Source organism: Leopardus geoffroyi, chromosome B4 (assembly GCF_018350155.1).
Source record: "Leopardus geoffroyi isolate Oge1 chromosome B4, O.geoffroyi_Oge1_pat1.0, whole genome shotgun sequence".
Taxonomy (NCBI): domain Eukaryota; kingdom Metazoa; phylum Chordata; class Mammalia; order Carnivora; family Felidae; genus Leopardus; species Leopardus geoffroyi.
The window spans coordinates 55,416,742-55,422,741 of record NC_059341.1 but is presented as its reverse complement, the minus strand read 5'-3'; positions in this window follow the sequence as shown (position 1 = coordinate 55,422,741).

The following is a 6,000-nucleotide window of genomic DNA, read 5'->3' as shown; positions in this document are numbered from 1 at the left end:
ATCAGTTATCAAAAATCTCCCAACAAATAAGAGTCCAGGACCAGATGGCTTCCCAGGGGAGTTCTACCAGACGTTTAAAGCAGAGATAATACCTATCCTTCTCAAGCTATTCCAAGAAATAGAAAGGGAAGGAAAACTTCCAGACTCATTCTATGAATCCAGTATTACTTTGATTCCTAAACCAGACAGAGACCCAGTAAAAAAAGAGAACTATCGGCCAATATCCCTGATGAATATGGATGCAAAAATCCTCAATAAGATACTAGCAAATCGAATTCAACAGCATATAAAAAGAATTATTCACCATGATCAAGTGGGATTCATTCCTGGGATGCAGGGCTGGTTCAACATTCGCAAATCAATCAACGTGATACATCACATTAACAAAAAAAAAGAGAAGAACCATATGATCCTGTCAATTGATGCAGAAAAGGCCTTTGACAAAATCCAGCACCCTTTCTTAATAAAAACCCTTGAGAAAGTCGGGATAGAAGGAACATACTTAAAGATCATAAAAGCCATTTATGAAAAGCCCACAGCTAACATCATCCTCAACGGGGAAAAACTGAGAGCTTTTTCCCTGAGATCAGGAACACGACAGGGATGCCCACTCTCACCGCTGTTGTTTAACATAGTGCTGGAAGTTCTAGCATCAGCAATCAGACAACAAAAGGAAATCAAAGGCATCAAAATTGGCAAAGATGAAGTCAAGCTTTCGCTTTTTGCAGATGACATGATATTATACATGGAAAATCCGATAGACTCCACCAAAAGTCTGCTAGAATTGATACATGAATTCAGCAAAGTCGCAGGATACAAAATCAATGTACAGAAATCAGTTGCATTCTTATACACTAACAATGAAGCAACAGAAAGACAAATAAAGAAACTGATCCCATTCACAATTGCACCAAGAAGCATAAAATACCTAGGAATAAATCTAACCAAAGATGTAAAGGATCTGTATGCTGAAAACTATAGAAAGCTTATGAAGGAAATTGAAGAAGATTTAAAGAAATGGAAAGACATTCCCTGCTCATGGATTGGAAAAATAAATATTGTCAAAATGTCAATACTACCCAAAGCTATCTACACATTCAATGCAATCCCAATCAAACTTGCACCAGCATTCTTCTCGAAACTAGAACAAGCAATCCTAAAATTCATATGGAACCACAAAAGGCCCCGAATAGCCAAAGGAATTTTGAAGAAGAAGACCAAAGCAGGAGGCATCACAATCCCAGGCTTTAGCCTCTACTACAAAGCTGTCATTATCAAGACAGCATGGTATTGGCACAAAAACAGACACATAGACCAATGGAATAGAATAGAAACCCCAGAACTAGACCCACAAGCGTATGGTCAACTCATCTTTGACAAAGCAGGAAAGAACATCCATTGTAAAAAAGACAGCCTCTTTAACAAATGGTTCTGGGAGAACTGGACAGCAACATGCAGAAGGTTGAAACTAGACCACTTTCTCACACCATTCACAAAAATAAACTCAAAATGGATAAAGGACCTGAATGTGAGACAGGAAACCATCAAAACCTTAGAGGAGAAAGCAGGAAAAGACCTCTCTGACCTCAGCCGTAGCAATCTCTTACTCGACACATCCCCAAAGGCAAGGGAATTAAAAGCAAAAGTGAATTACTGGGACCTTATGAAGATAAAAAGCTTCTGCACAGCAAAGGAAACAACCAACAAAACTAAAAGGCAACCAACGGAATGGGAAAAGATATTTGCAAATGACATATCGGACAAAGGGCTAGTATCCAGAATCTATAAAGAGCTCACCAAACTCCACACCTGAAAAACAAATAACCCAGTGAAGAAATGGGCAGAAAACATGAATAGACACTTCTCTCAAGAAGACATCTGGATGGCCAACAGGCACATGAAAAGATGTTCAGCGTCGCTCCTTATCAGGGAAATACAAATGAAAACCACACTCAGGTATCACCTCACGCCAGTCAGAGTGGCCAAAATGAACAAATCAGGAGACTCTAGATGCTGGCTAGGATGTGGAGAAACGGGAACCCTCTTGCACTGTTGGTGGGAATGCAAATTGGTGCAGCCGCTCTGGAAAGCAGTGTGGAGGTTCCTCAGAAAATTAAAAATAGACCTACCCTATGACCCAGCAATAGCACTGCTAGGAATTTACCCAAGGGATACAGGAGTACTGATGCATAGGGGCACTTGTACCCCAATGTTCATAGCAGCTCTCTCAACAATAGCCAAATGATGGAAAGAGCCTAAATGTCCATCAACTGATGAATGGATAAAGAAATTGTGGTTTATATACACAATGGAATACTACGTGGCAATGAGAAAAAATGAAATATGGCCTTTTGTAGCAACGTGGATGGAACTGGAGAGTGTGATGCTAAGTGAAATAAGCCATACAGAGAAAGACAGATACCATATGGTTTCACTCTTATGTGGATCCTGAGAAACGTAACAGGAACCCATGGGGGAGGGGGAGGAAAAAAGAAAAAAAAAAAAAAGAGGTTAGAGTGGGAGAGAGCCAAAGCATAAGAGACTGTTAAAAACTGAGAACAAACTGAGGGTTGATGGGGGGTGGGAGGGAGGAGAGGGTGGGTGATGGGTATTGAGGAGGGCACCTTTTGGGATGAGCACTGGGTGTTTTATGGAAACCAATTTGGACAATAAATTTCATATAATAAAAAAAAACACATCTTCTTTATCCATTCATCAATTGATGGACATTTAGGCTCCTCCCATTTGGCTATTGTTGAAAGTGCTGCTGTAAACATTGGGGTACATGTGCCCCTATGAATAAGCACTCCTGTATCTTTGGATAAATTCCTAGTAGTGACTGCTGGGTCATAGGGTAGTTCTATTTTTAATTTTTTGAGGAACTTCCACACTGCTTTCCAGAGTGGGTGCACCAGTTTGCATTCCCAGCAACAGTGAGAGAGGGTTCCCATTTCTCCAAATCCTTGCCAGCATCTGTTGTTTCCTGAGTTGTTAATTTTAGCCTCTCTGACTGGTGTGAGGTGGTATCTCATTGTGGTTTTCATTTGTTTTTCCCTGATGATGAGTAGTGTCGAGTATCTTTTCATGTGTCTGTTGGCCATCTGGATGTCTTCTTTGGAAAAGTATCTATTCATGTCTTCTACCAATTTCTTCACTGAATTATTTGTTTTCCGGGTGTTGAGTTTGGTAATTCTTTATAGATTTTGGGTATTAACCCTTTATCTGATATGTCACTTGAGAATATCTTTTCTCATCTCGTTGTTTGCCTTTTAGTTTTATTGATTGTTTTCTTTGCTGTGCAGAAGCTTTTTATCTTGATGAGGTCCCAATAGTTCATTTTTGCTTTAGTTTCCCTTGCCTTTGGAGATGTGCCAAGCAAGAATTTGCTGTGGCTGAGGTCAAAGAGGTTGTTGCCTGTTTTCTCCTCCAGGAATTTGATGGTTTCCTGTCTCACATTTAGGTCTTTCATCCATTTTGAATTTATTTTTGTGTATGGTGTAAGAAAGTAGTCCAGTTACATTCTTCTGCATGCTGCTGTCCAGTCTCTCAGCACCATTTGCTAAAGAGGCTGTCTTTTTTTCCATTGGATACTCTTTCCTGCTTTGTCAAAGATTAGTTGGCCATACATTTTTGGGTCCAATTCTGGGTTCTCTATTCTATTCCATTGGTCTGTGTGTCTGTTTTTGTGCCGATAACATACTGTCTTGATGATTACAGCTTTGTAGTAGAGACTAAAGTCTGGGATTGTGATACCTCCCCCTTTGGTTTTCTTTTACAACATTATTTGGCTATTCAGGGTCTTTCGTGGTTGCATACAAATTTTAGGATTGTTTGTTTTAGCTTTGAGAAGAATGCTGGTGCAATTTTGATTGAGATTGCGTTGAATGTGTAGATTGCTTAGTAGTATTGACATTTTAACAATATTTATTCTTCCAATCCATGAGCATGGAATGTTTTTTCATTTTTTGTTTCTTCAATTTCCTTCATAAGTTTTCTATAGTTTTCAGCATACATATCTTTTGCATCTTTGGTTAGGTTTATTAGGTATTTTATGGTTCTTGGTACAATTGCAAATAGGATTGATTTATTGATTTCTCTTTCTGTTGCTTCATAACTGTTGTATAGAAATGCAACCAATTTCCATACATTGATTGTGTATCCTGCAACTTTGTTGAATTCATGTATCAGTTCTAGCAGCTTTTTGATGGAGTCTTTCAAGTTTTCCATGTTTTTCTTTCCTTTCCTGCACAAACCAAGACAGAGAATTTATTATTATTATTATCATTATTATTTAGTATCTAGATCTGTACTAATATCTGTAGCAAATTATTACCTGGATTTCTCTAGTTGGGCAAACTGGATTTACTGGTTCAAGGTGTGGTGGAGTTTGTTTTGTATTTTTGGTGTGTGTGTGGGGGGGTGGTGGTAGCATGGAAGGACAGTTTAAAAGAGGCTCTATTTAAAGATTAAGGTCCAAGCTGAATATGTAGATTGAACTGATATTTTCCTGGGAAACAGTTATACACAATGCCAAGAAGGGGTAACCCCCTCCCTATGCAATCTTCTTAGGCTGACCCATGGTGCACAGAAGATACTCACTAGTCTTGCCAACACTGGAAAATGAGGTCCTTACTACTTTCATCTTTCATCAAGTAGGAGGCCATTTGGGATTTTGACATGCCCTTGCTGTAATCATGGGTCCGAGCCCCACATTGGGCTCTGTGCTGAAGCTCAGAGCCTGGAGCCTGCTTCAGATTCTGTGTCTCCCTCTCTCTCTGTTCCTCCCCTGCTCTCACTCTCTCTTTCAAATATAAATAAAGATTAAAAAAAAATAAAAATAAAGAAAATATGCAAAGTATGATCTCGATCTTTTTGTACTTACTTAGGGCTGATTTGTTTCCCAGTATGTGGTCTATTATGGAGAATGTTCCATGTGGACTGGAGAAGAATGCTGCTTTAATATGAAATGTTCTGAATATATTGGTTAAGTTCATTTGGTCCAGTGTGTCATTCAAAGCCATTGTTTCCTTGTTGACATTTTGATTAGATGATCTGTCCATTACTGTGAGTGGGGTGTTGAAGTCTTCTACTATTATGGTATTACTATCGATGAGTTTCTTTATGTTTGTGATTGATCTATATATTCGGGTGCTTTCACATTTGGCACATAAATGTTTACCATTGTTAGGTGTTCTTGGTGGATCGACGCCTTGATTATGATATAATGCCCTTCTGCATCTCTTGATACAGTCTTTATTTTAAATTCTAGATTGTCTGATATAAGTATGGCTACTCAGGTTTTCTTTTGTTGACCATTAGCACGATTGATGGTTCTCCATCCCCTTATTTTCAATCTGAAGTTGTCTTTAGGTCTAAAGTGGGTCTCTTGTAAACAGCATATAGATGGATCTTGCTTTCTCATCCATTCTGTTACCCTATGTCTTTTGATCGGAGCATTGAGTCCATTGATGTATAGAGTGAGTACTGAATGATATGAATTTATTGCCATTATCATGCTTGTAGAGTTTGAGTGGCTGACCAGAGAACACCACCAGACACTCAAACTCTACAAGCTTGAGTGTAAGGGGGACTCTCTGAGGGGAGAAAAGATGAGAAAAATATGTCTTTTTTTCCTCATCTATTCTCCCTTCAGAGAGTCCCCCTTAAAATTTCTTGCAGGACTGGTTTAGTGGTCACAAACTCTTTTAATTTGTATTTGTCCGGGAAACTTTTTATCTCTTCTTCTATTTTGAATGACAGCCTTGCTGGATAAAAAATTCTTGGCTGCATATTTTTCTGATTCAGCACATTGAATATATCCTGCCACTCCTTTCTGGCCTGCCAACTTTCTGTGGATAGGTCTGCTGAAAACCTGATCTGTCTTCCCTTGTAGGTTAGGGACTTTTTTCCCTTGCTGCTTTCATGATTCTCTCCTTGCCTGAGTATTTTGTGAATTTGACTCTGATAGGCCTTGTTGATGGTTGGTTTTTGTTGAGTCTA